This window comes from Lemur catta, chromosome 2 (assembly GCF_020740605.2).
Source record: "Lemur catta isolate mLemCat1 chromosome 2, mLemCat1.pri, whole genome shotgun sequence".
NCBI classification, from domain to species: domain Eukaryota; kingdom Metazoa; phylum Chordata; class Mammalia; order Primates; family Lemuridae; genus Lemur; species Lemur catta.
The window spans coordinates 90,254,811-90,268,084 of NC_059129.1; positions in this window are offsets into that span (position 1 = coordinate 90,254,811).

A 13,274-nucleotide genomic window follows, 5' to 3' on the forward strand; every position below is an offset into this window, starting at 1 on the left:
TTTACAGATTCAATGCAATCCCCATTAAAATACCAACATCATTTTTTGTAGATCTAGAGAAAAGAATTCTATGCTTTGTATGAAACCAGAAAAGACTCCAAATAGCCAAAGCAACCTTAAGCAAAAAAAAAACAAACAGACATAAAAAAAAAAAAAATCGGGAACTAATACCTTTTGTAGCAACCTGGATATAACTGGAGATCATCCTCCTAAGTGAAGTATTGCAAGAATGGAAAAATAAACACCACATGTACTCACAATTAAACTGGAACTTATTCATCAACACTTAATTGCATATATGGAAGTAAAACTCAATGGAAATCAAGCAAGTGGGTGGGGAGAAGGGGGGATGGGTAAATTCACATCTGATGGGTACAACACACAGTCTCTGAGTAATGGGCACACATTGACTCAAACTGTATAAAAGCAATACATGTAACCAAAACCTTTGTATCTCTGTAATATTCTGAAATAAAAAAATAAAAATAAATAAAATTTATTTTAAAAAGATGTATTTGTTGAAGTGAGATGTTTTGAAATTAAGAAACATAATTTTAAGAAACATAATTTAAAATCATTCTGTAATACTATAGGATTCTATTACGTATATATTTCATTATGGACATATACAGTTATAATTCTAGAGTTACTATGTAAATTCTAATTCCATATTTTTTTCTTATTCACTTTCTCATTTTACATCTGCCTTGGAAGTATTTTTAAATTTTTTTTCATTCCTCAAACATCTGCCCAGGGAGCTCATCAAATTTCTGGGTTATATTCCCAGAGATTCTGATATAGTGGGTCTGGAGAGGTGCTTAAGGGAGTAGTGAATTTTTAGCAACGATCTATGGTATTCCTAATGAAATCAATAATATCTTATATATGCTAAATAAGGAACAATGGACTTTCACATTATCATAATTTTTATTCTGCAGAGAAATGTGGCTTTCTCTGTTAGATACAATTCAAGGTCTGTCTGAATGTGAGACTTGGATTTACTGAATTCCATTCTCCAAGATGCCCTGTGACTCAAACCTTCCAAACCTACCACTACTTTATTTGATGTTGTGGTACTGAAATTACAATAGCTAGTTATTTTTCTATAATCCTACATTCATATCTTCTTCTTTATTTACTTAACTATAAGAAACTAATAGAGAGATATTTGGTCATCAAGATGGCTTCTACATTCCCCTCAGCTTGACTAAACTTTAGACAGGTTTCTTTCTGACTTTAGGGTAGGCCCCTGACTTCCCTTTTCTTACAGCATTTACTTTTAGAAAACTTAGAGTTATAAATTCTTTCTCTGCCTTTTTGAGATGTAAATCTCCCAGTCTCTTGACAGTTTCCAAACCAGGAATGCCTATTTCAAGGCCCTGAGAGACATCTCTTTGAAATGTAAGTATCAAGGAAGAGAGTGCCCCTATCTCCTAGTCTCTGTAGGAGGGAAGGAACCTAACTTCCACATGAACCAACTAGCAAACACAAATGTCCTAATCACATCTACCACCCTTCTCATAATATCCTCCAGTACTTTTCCACAAGCTCACCCATCTCACTTTTCATTTCAGCAGTGTTGAGTTCAATATTTCCTCCATATTGCAATAGTCTTGAATAAAGTCTTCTTTGACTGTTTAACTCTGTCCAGTGCAGTTTTTCCTTGGCAATGTTCTTATATCTTTTCCTTCATATTTTAAGAGAAACTCTCACATTACCAAGAAAAGCCTTAATGATTCAGAAACTTTCTGTCCATAATATCAGAAAGCATTTCAGCTCCAGAATATCTGACTAATCAATTGCCACTTAATTAGGTTTATAATTGCTAGTGATTCTCTCATTATAAACAGCAGTTGATATTGATGTGTCATTTAAACTTATCTCCATAGTCTCAGGGTACCATAAAATCCCTATCATGGCTTCTTTCTGTAAGCTCTAAATTTATATTAACGGTATTAACAGTGCTTCCTAATTCAAATAAAGACACTTAAAATATTAAATTTATGGAGGATTCTTTTAGAAATTGGACAGTCATTATTAGTTTCTAAGTCTCAGTTTATAGATGTACTGTCTAAGTTTGATGGCTTGAAGCAATTTACTCAGAAAGTTCCTTATATATTATTTTAAAAATATGAGTATCTAATTAAAGAACAATGGCTAGTCAAAAAGAAAAATGTGAAAGTTGAGTCATTCTACCAAAGGGATATGTATTCAACATGTCCTAATTTTTTTTTATTTCAGAATATTACGGGGATACAAACATTTTTGTCACATGTATTGCTTTTGTACAATTTGAGTCAACGTTGTAAGTGTGACCATCACCCAGATTGTGTGCATTGTACCTGTTAGGTGTGAATTTACCCCTTCTTCCCTATCCCTCCCACCTGTTTGATTTCCATGGAATTTTACTACCATATGTACACATGAGTGTTGATAATTTAGTTCCAATTTAACAGTGAGTATATGTGGTGTTTGTTTTTCCAATCTTGCAATATTTCATTTAGGAGGATGGTCTCCAGTTCTATCCAGGTTGTTACAAAAGGCCTTAGTTCACCTCCATACTACTTTCCATAAAGGTTGAACTAGTTTGTAGTCCCACCAACAATGTGGAAGTGTTCCTTTCTCTCTGCATCCAGCAGAGAGAAAAAGCCAGGAAAGCTGATCATGGGGGAGGTGGCTAAACTCTTGCATGCTAAGGCCAGGGCTGGGGTCTTTCTGCCCTTAACCAGTAGCAGTTTTTCTCTGAGGAGTGGTAGACGCTCCCTCAAATGGCTACTCCTTAAACCCCCACACACTCTGTAAAATTGAGTCAGTAAATGCTATAAAGGGCATGCAAATTGACCTCCCTGTCAGTAGGAGGTGCTTGCTTTTTTGGAAGGAACAAGCTGCAAGGTTTTTGGGTCCTGTGACAGGCTCTAGCCCCTCTGGAAAACCACTGGAATACCCTGAGTGGTGTGTGGGGCCCTGGCACGTCCAAGTGAGTCCTTATTCTCTGCAGTGGCAGAGGTGGGGTGGGGGAGTGCAGCTGGGCAGGACTTAGTTGGGTGAACTTGCTCTCAGTCTCAACAAAATCTGGCAGGGGGGGAGCTGTTTCTGCGAGTGGTCAAAGGTTTGCTCCCAGTTTCTAGGTAGAGCTGCCAGGGAGGGGCTGAAGTGGCCCCACCCAACTGGGAAGGTCTGCTTATGGAGGCAGGACTATCTGAGATTCACAAACTGGAAGTCTACAGTGGTCCTTGTTCCTCTCCCTTGTCCTCTGTTCCTCAGTCTTTTCCCCAGTGTCTGCCCACAGCCAGGATCCCATGCCAGCAGACCACCTCCTCCATGACTGTGCTGTGGACCAGGAGGAACCCCGCCCCGGATCCCAGCCTGAGCTGACAGTGTGGCTCTCCCGTGGGGTAAGGGGTGCCCTGGAAGCACGCCACAGCAAGGACCCACGCTGTACTCTCATCCCAGATCTGCCCATGCAGCCTCCCTCGCCTTCTGAGATCAAGAAAATCAATCCCTGACCATTCCAGGGAGAGGCTGGTCCAGAGTCACCCACGGGTACCTGAGCAGGATCTATGTCCCTCTGCCTTGGGTGTGCCCTGCTCTGATGGAGCCGTCGGCAGCACCAGGAAGGACCTGCTACCAGGGCCCTCCCAGTCTGAGCAAGCACCCCTCAGTCCATTGTGGGACCCCAAGAGGAAAGGCCTGAGTCCCACTCTCTCTACAAGCCTTGGTGAGATGAGGTGGCTGAATTGTCTCTCTTGACAGCCATGGGTGTGGGAGGAGAAGGGGAGGAAAATAGTTTGTGTGGAGGAAAGCTAGCACTCTGTCTCCCCAACCTCTCCCTGAGAGGCAGTCTGCCCACAATGTCCAGGCTCTGGAGTCATGCAGATCACCCAGGACAACATGCCCTAATTTTCAGAAATCATCAATTGAATCATTTTGAATTTTCTGTAGACTGAATCATAATATTCTTAAAAGAAGGAAAATTACTGGAATGAAAATTGCTTGTACAAATATAATTTCTTTCCTAAGTATAAATTATAACAGTATTGTTGATACATTTGAATAATATTCAGATTTTTATAAGACAAAAGCAACCATAAGTTGTCATATAAATCATAATGTGAGGGCATTATGGATTTTATGGGGGAAGCAATTAAATTTCAATATATAAGCAAGTGCTTTGGGAAATTTAAATTTGTTTTTTAACCTCATTATATTAAAATTTAGTTATATAGTTAAAGCACATATTCTCGGCTTAGGGTGTCTTTAAACTACACTAGAAATTGTTTAATCTTTGAAAATGAGTTATATAGCTATAATTTTATAAATTTTTCCCATAAGACTGATGTTTTTTCCTAACTTGAAAAAAATTTATCTCAAACATATAATAAAGTATGTAGTTATTGCATACAAACCGCTCAACAAACAACAAAACAACTTCTACCCTCCTTCTATATTGCTACCACTTTTGTCACCTTGTCCTAACTTTCTTTCACATGTCTCACAATTAGGACTCAGATGTGCGTCTAGTTTTTTCTTCACATTCCACATTTTTTGGCTTCACATTCCTATTCCACTGAAAAATATTACTTAAAGTCACAGCTATTAGACATTGTGTTTTGAATTTTCTTAGTTTGGAATTCTTAAAATATCTGCCCAATAGAGGATTTGTTCAAGCTCCCATTTAAGCAAAATCCTTAGTCACTAAATTTTGAGCTATTAAAATAAAATCAGCTTTCAGCTAAAACAGGTATAATGGATTGTTCCTAGAACTTATAATTCTCTAATACTGGGAGACTTCCCTGGAAAAAAGCTGGGAATTAAATAAAAATAGACTGATCCTTGTTCTGTCAATTTCTCTAGTAGGAAAAACAAGAATCAATGTGGCTGTTCACTGAATTTTTCTGAACATTAACATTTGTTTAGTAAAATCATCTCCCCCAAGCCCCAAACTATAACCAGCTTTCATTTTCAAATATTTTGGGAGGAATATTAATAAAAATAATATTAACTTTTTTTAAAGTTTTTAAATAGAAATAAAATAAGAAATATATATTCTTATTGTTTGTATCTAGAAAGATGATTTTACTGTTAGCTTTATATATTTACTTAGAGTCCCCTCATTTTTTACTCGCAAATTTACTTTTTATAAAATTATCTGAATGATTGAAATGCATGTTTTTTTCCAAATATTCATATTCAATTTGCTAAAGCATTAATGTTTATAATTAAAGCAGCATAAAATATTGAATATTAGAAGATCAGAAATTCTGCTTGCTAAATTCATTCCCACATCTCTTCAAAATAAGTGAGCAAAATTCAAATTTTAATATAATATATTTGATTATATAGCAGTGCTTCTAATAATTTATTGGCTGCATGTTATGTGCATAGATGAGATTGTAAATTAATAAAAGGAATCCAAGTTATTAATAGGGAAAAGGGAATGTGGAATGAATATTGAGTATGGCCATATGAGGTATGGCCATATCTACAGGTTCACTGCTTTCCTCCTTGAAAATAAAACTGCAAGTAATTCAAGAATGCTAAAAATTCAGCAGTCTCCTTGGTTCAGTGCTAATTCTATACCTAAATTGAGAGATGGAATAGCCATATTACCAATATTGATGATTATCATCTAATTATATTGGCCTTACATTTTCCTCTATTTAATATGGAAAATTGCTTTGACTATAAAATGTTCATTTTTTTCCTATTTTTAAAATGTAGTCTCTGTATTTTAATCTATAATCTCCTAAAGTATTGAATTACGTGGTTTGACTTTACACTACGTGAAGATTAAGTATTTCCTTTTGTTCCTTTTAAATTAACCTTCCATTAGTTTTGAGTGATCTCTCCTTCTTGTATTATGGAATAGCACATAAAAAAGGACCTTATCAATTTTTACTATACCCTTCACAATCTTAAATAACTCAATTATATTCACTCTATCTCTTCACATTTCCACACTAAATAATCTTAGCTTCCTTACTTTCCTTTTGTATATGCATAAGTTTCATTCTACTTTAACCATCTTATGTGTCCTTTTGTGAACTCTTTCATTCTTATCTTTCCCTGGGGGATATATCCTAACTTAAGATAGGGCTTCACATTGGAAGAGTCTATATACAATTATCACATACATTATTGCTATTAATTTGCATTTATATACCATTTCATTTATGTAAAGTGCTTTTCAGTTTATCTTCACAATATTGCTGGGAACTTATTAGCATATGTTTTTGGAAAGAGAAAGTACAAAGAAGTTGAAACTAACCCCAAATCACTAGAGGTACATCTAAATCATCTTTTTAAAACAAGAAAAAAATGATCTTTTTCATTTAAATAATCTATTTAAAATGCTAATTTGATTGATGGGAACTTACTAAAAGACTTCGTTAATTGTCTAGCAATAGAAGGAACAAGTGAAAAAAATGGTAATTTTGATATAGTTATTCTTTTTAAACTAGTAAGACTATTTTTTAACTTGTGTGAGTGAATTAGAAAAGTATAACTTTGTCACTTATTTTGAGTTTAAAATAATTTTCTTCAAAGAATAATGAATTTCCAATATTTTAAAAACTAAAAGTAACTGCACTTGAAATTAATTGGGGTGACTTGAATCTAGCAAATACCCATTAGGCATGTAAATTTCAGCTTTTATATTCTAGGAAATGTCTCCTCTTCATGCTTATGTAGATTAGTGGTGACTGTTGAGTTACCCAACCCTGTTTTGGACTCTTGGTGTGGTGGAAATTAATCATATTAATTCCTGGGCTTTTTGTCACATGAGGTGTAATGTCTAAAATTAAGTTCTAATATTATGTGCTGCCTTGACTGGTGAAATCAGGAGGGCCTCAAATGGCTTAATCACATGTTTTAATTTATTCTCTCTGCTTCTACAAATAAGATTCCCAAGCCAAACAAACCTCCTTTTCAAATAGACCAGGTGAAGTTCCTGCTTATCCCTGAATAGCAGGTTGCAGTTTCTTACCTACCCACAACATGATTCAAACAAGCACACCTCATTCTCCCTTGGGGACAAGCAGACACCCTACCCTCTTGTGGGTTTGCTTTCCACAGCCTATGCTATTCTCTCTGTTTTGGATTGCAACCCCTGTGTGATCCTGCATGGTGTGAGGTGTCCCTCTCCCATGGGCAGTGGGTGTATATGACTAATAAACTGCTGTCAATCTTATCTGTGCAGTGTCAGGTGTCATGTGTCGAGCCATCTCTATAATCCCTGACTGGGAATCCTTCCCTCACCTACACGGTGAGTAGGAAGCAATCAAAACATCACATAATGTCAGTTCTTGCATCACTGGATACTGTGTTCATCAATGAGTGACAGCCTTAAGGAGTATTTCATTTGTTAGCATGTTTGTATCCCACATTAATGTATCTAGCAGTTGTAAAAACGTGGGCATGAAGATTTTCCAAGAGTTTTTCACTATGCAGGCCCTTGGAGCAGTAGTCTTTGGAAAGCAACATCTTATAATAAAAGTAATCTCTTAGGACATCTACTGTTTTTTCTAGGGCACCCAAATTTATGCATTTTTAAGAACCTGAGTGAAAAGCGACTAATTTCAGTCTGGTATGCAGAAAAATAAGAAGGAAAAAGGAAAGACTACTCCACAAGTAGAAACATGGAAGTTCTATTAATAAATATTAAATTTATAAATAAGACGTTATTTGACAAATCAAATATGAGGTCATTATCTCATTTAATTTCCACAGTAATTCTAACAGGAAAATGTTATATCCTTATTCAAAACAAAAGAAATTTGAATCTGAGCGATATTACAAAACTTTTTCAAAATGTATATAGCTAGTGAACAGCAGAACCCATTTCTGTTGATTAAAACAAACACATTTTTCATTGTATCACAAAGCAAGAACAACACAAGAAGGAAAAGAGAAAGGAAGGTAGGAAGGGTCGGAGGGAGGAAGGAAGGAGAAAGATGGATTAAGGGAAAACAGTTTTCTTTTTTTAAAGTGTGAACAATTAAAACTATGGCAGGCCGGGTGCAGTGGCTCATGCCTGTAATCCTAGCACTCTGGGAGGCTGAGGCAGGCGGATTGTTTGAGCTCAGGAGTTCGAGACCAGCCTGAGCAAGAGCGAGACCCAGTCTCTACTAAAAAAAAAAAGAGAAAGAAATTATATGGACAGCTAAAAATATATATAGAAAAAATTAGCTGGGCATGGTGGCACATGCCTGTAGGCCCAGCTACTCGGGAGGCTGAGGCAGGAGGATTGCTTGAGCCCAGGAGTTTGAGGTTGCTGTGAGCTAGGCTGACGCCACGGCACTCACTCTAGCCCGAGCAACAGAGTGAGACTCTGTCTCAAAAAAAAAAAACAAAAAAGACTATGGCAATAGGGTGATTCTGGTACACACTTAAAAAATGAATTTTCGGTGTCCCTTTTAATAAATTACTGTGGAGACTAGTGTTCCTCCTTAGCTCTTTTTCATCACTTATTGTTGAAAAGGACATGAAAAGTGCTATGTAAAGAAAAAGCAAATTTGAGTCTAGAAATGAATTTAGGCATTATAAAGGACTAGAACTATCAACTTCTAAAGTCATTGAAAATGCCCAGAAATCTCTTTAAAAAAATACTCATCTTACTTCTCATTCTCTTCTAATTAAAATTTCTTTTCCTTAAGTACTAGCATTCATTCATGATAAAGGTAAAAACTTTGTTTATACTCAGATATTTGGTTTTTATTTAGATGCGTTATTTAACAATTTTTTCTACATTGAATATTTTATTGACGATATATAGAATCTTTAATCTTGTATGGGGTAAACTAGAAGAGCTTAGAAACAAAATCTGTATGACATTTTTATATGGAAAATATATTCTTAATTCTATACAATGGACTTATAATTTTATTATATTAAAGTGAGACAGTGGTGATCTATTTTTAAAAAGAAAAAAATCACAAGGTTTGAAATGCAATGCAGTTGGAATAGATATTTAGTACTGTTTCCTTTTAAAACAGCAAAGTACAGTGCCCTTTCAAAAATCTTCACCACTCTTGAATACATCTCAGTTAAAACATTCAATGGAGGTGATATTACCCACATCATTGGCCTTTACTCATATTTACCATATCATTATAACTATTAGCAAATGAATACAATGGGTCTTAAGCAAGATTGATCAAAGATTTTCTTTACTCTCCAACCTGCAAAATGCTTTGCCCAGTTTGCTTGGCTTTAGAAAGAAAGGAATCAAAACTTTGCTTCAAAACAAGGAAGAGAAGAATAAATATGAATACTTTCTGCTGTTATTTACTTTAAAATTCTCAAGTTCAGAAAAGCTTCCATGTTTCTTTAATTACTGTTTGACTATTGAGGAAAGTAAAGTGCCTTTTTGAAATATTTATCTACATAGTAGGTATACTTTATATAGTAATAATGGGTTTTTCTGTCAATGCTCCTATAGTCCAGTATTTCAAGTTTCCCCAGTCATAACAATGTACCTGGGGAACTCGTTATAAGTAGAAAAGTGTCCTCAACCTTCATCCTAAGTAGATTCAGAGCAGGGCCCAGGGAACTTGTACTTCCAGGGATTTACTTTGCAGTAGGTGTGAATAATTAGTAATTCCTATTTGTGTATTAAAATTTAAAATTCTAAAAATCCATAAAGTTATCAATTATAATAGTAAATTTCTATTTTAGTTGTTTTATTTATTTTTAATTTTGAAAAATTTTACCATTTGTCAAATATGTCAACAGTTACTGACAGTCTACTCATTCCCAAAAGATCACCATTTTAAAAAGTCAAAATCTTATAGTTTGGAAGGAAGACTTCATTTGTACCTCAATATTATATGGCTTTATGTAGTTGAGTTAATGTTAAGCAATTTGAACTTAATGCTTTATTCTAATATTTTTTAAACTGGTGACACTTTCCTAAGATTTTTGTGATTTTTGCCTTACCTGAGCACCAGTTGTTCTTTTTCTAATTAAATATTATGTTTATATATGTATTATATTATTTTTATTTATATTATTTTATTATTATTTTAATGTTTATTTTATATGATTTGCATTTAGACCCTTTTTTCCATGAATGTCTATTAAACCATAGGCATAACAATTTAGTTATATTTGTCTAATATATGAAACCATAAATATACAACCAGAAAAAATATTAAGATAATCATCTTAATAGACCTAAACTCTCTCAACATTTTATGAGTTGCACGCATGCCACACTTTGAGAAAGATTGCTTTGGGAAAACAGTGGAAGACCATCAATCACTATACAAATATTTCTGGTAAACTAACTGGTGGAAATACTCATTGATAGGGCTTAATGATTGAGCTGGGACAATATATTTTAAAAGATGAAGTCTTCAAATAAAGCAGTGTTATGGCAGTTTTAAAGAGAAAATGCCAGATATATAATGGAAGTAAATTCTGAACGTCTTGATGTCTACATAAATCTGTGTATTTATTTCCTAATGCAGATGTAAGGCATTACAACAGACCTAGTGACTTAGACAACACAAAATTCTTATCTTACAGTTCTGGATGTCAAAAAACCAAAATGCATTTTATGGGCTACAGCCAAGGCATTGGCAGAGCTGTTCCTTCTGGAAACTCCAGGGAAGAGTCCACTTCCTTGTCTTTTCCAGCTTCTAGAGATTTTCTGACTTCTTTGGCTCATAGCCCCTTCTTCCATCTTCAAAGCACATTAATTGCAACCTTTGATTCTATCATATCTTTTCTTTGACGCTGACAGTCCAGCACTTGTGATTTCCAGGTCACCTGGAAAATCCAGGATAATCTTCCCATCTCAAGATCCTTAACTTAATCATGCCCATAAAGTCCCTTTCATCACGTTAACATAACACATTTGCAAGTTCTAGAGATTAGAACATGGACATCTTTGGGGGCCATTATTCTGTTTACCAGAGCATGGGAAGATGAAAATGACATCAGATGATAACAGAGAGCTAGGTCAGCTGGTGATTAAGGATAAAGGGGAAAGAAGGGCCTGAGTGTGCACAATGTGTGTATGCATTTCTGAGGGATTGATAATTAATTCAGTTATTTACATTTTGGATACTGTACACCAATGCTCAGGATACAGTTTAGAGATAGGACTCCAAAGATAAAAGTATAAATTTTGGGAGACATTAGCATAGAGGTAATAATTTAATAAGCTAGACTGGCTAAGGTTGATAAAATATATAGAGGAGAGAAGATTTTGCAGCTGAGTCTGAAAAGGAAGAAAGAACAGGTAGTAAAGGTATAAAAACAAAACACTACAGATTCATTAAAACCAACGAGGAAACTGTTTTAACAAGAGGATTGTGAAGGCAGAGAATTAGGCAGGACAGGATCTAAGCAATAATTACTGAATCCCATGGGAAGAAACAAAATTAAATAGATTGAATATATACCTGTCTAAGACTCAATTTGTGCCAGCCACCATGTTAGGTATATTGCATAAATTAGGTCCTCTCATTCTTACATTAAAACTGTTATACAAAGTACTTAATATCAATGACTATTCACAGATGAGGAAAGTGAGGCTGACTTTCCATGATCATTTATCTAATAACTGCAGGTATGGAAGCAACTGTGTCTAGTTCTCAAACCTGTGATCTCTTCAATACATTATGCTGCCTTTGGGGGAGTCAAAATCAGATTAGAAATGGTTCAAGAATGAAGGTATGTAAACAAAAACAAAGAAAGTGAAGACAAGGTAAACTATTCTTTTGGAGAATGAGGGAAGGAAGAGAGTTGAAATAGGTAGCTTAGAAAACAATTCTGTAAAAATATTGAGCTGAGGAAACACCATTTTTAGGCTAAAGAAATAGAAAACATTTTTCCTAAATTATGTATTTGAGTGCTCAGTATTGAAGAGAGAGAAGATATCATTGATGAACATGAGTTCTTAGAGAGATAGGAAAGAAGAAAACCATAACTTTAGATGAAAGAATCAGCCTTAAAAAGGCACCGTCTAGGGGATGGACACACTTGAAGCTCTGATTTGGGGCAGAAGGGGGGCAAGGGCAATATACGTAACCTAAACTGTTGTACCCCTATAATATGCTGAAATAAAAAAAAATTATAAAAAAAAAAAGAGTGGGGCAAACAGAAAAAAATTAAATAAATAAATAAATAAATAAATAAATAAATATTTTTTTTAAAAAAGGAAGCCAGCAGTATGGGGCCAAACCTTCTCACCTAGTCATATCACTACATCCCACTGTGTCAAATTCTTAACTGCTTAGTTAAAATATTGCATAGACTTAATATTTGTGCCCCCCTCCCCACAAACTGGTGTTCGAATACTAACCCTCACAGTGATAGTATTAGGAGGAGGGGGCTATTCGGAGGTGATTAGGTCACTGGAGTGAATTAGTGCCCTTATAAAAAGACACAAGGGAGCTTTCTACAGGTTTCTCTTCTCTTTCTACCAAGTCAGAATGGAATGAGAAGCAGAAAGTCTGCAATCCAGAAGAAAGCCCTCACTAGAACCAAACCATTCTGGCACCCTGATCTTGAACTCTCAGCCTCTGAAAATGTTAGAAATAAGTTTCTGTAGTTTATATGCTGCTAAGTCCATGGGAGTTTGTTACAGCATCCCAGACTCACTAAGACATATTATCTGTGTTATAATTCCAGGTATTTGCCTATATAGTTCCTTCAGCTTGAAATTCTTTTCCTCATGTTCTCTATTACAATTCTACTCATGGACCAAAAGTTTGCAAGCATATGATCCTCACTCATGAAGTTGTATCAATTGTTTTTACAGGAGTATTCTTTTCTGCTTACTTTCTCAGTTTGTACTTCTCTTTATAAATGGCTTCATAGTTCACAATGATATGATTAATAATAACAACAGCAATATTATTATAACATCCTTAAGTACCAGATACTACAATGTGTGCTTCGTGTACAACTCATTTAATTTTTATACAACCCCATCGCCCTGTTTTATTAAACAAAACAAAACAAAAACTGAAGTTAACAATAAATTTAAAGTTTACTTAACATCACACAGCTAATTATGAGAAAAAGAAGAATCAATACTTTTTGTCTTAGGTCACCTGTGGGTAGAAGCAACAAAAATTCCACAAAGTAACTTAAATGAAAGAAAATGGGAGCATTATTTTACTAGTATATGTCTTACAGAATCCGTGGAAAACTTGACATCTGGGTCTTAGGGTGATTAAGAACTGGGACGACTCTGGATGTCTTAGCAACAGGTGGCTGTAGGCCTGTACACCTCATGCTCCACTCCTAATGTGATTTCATAG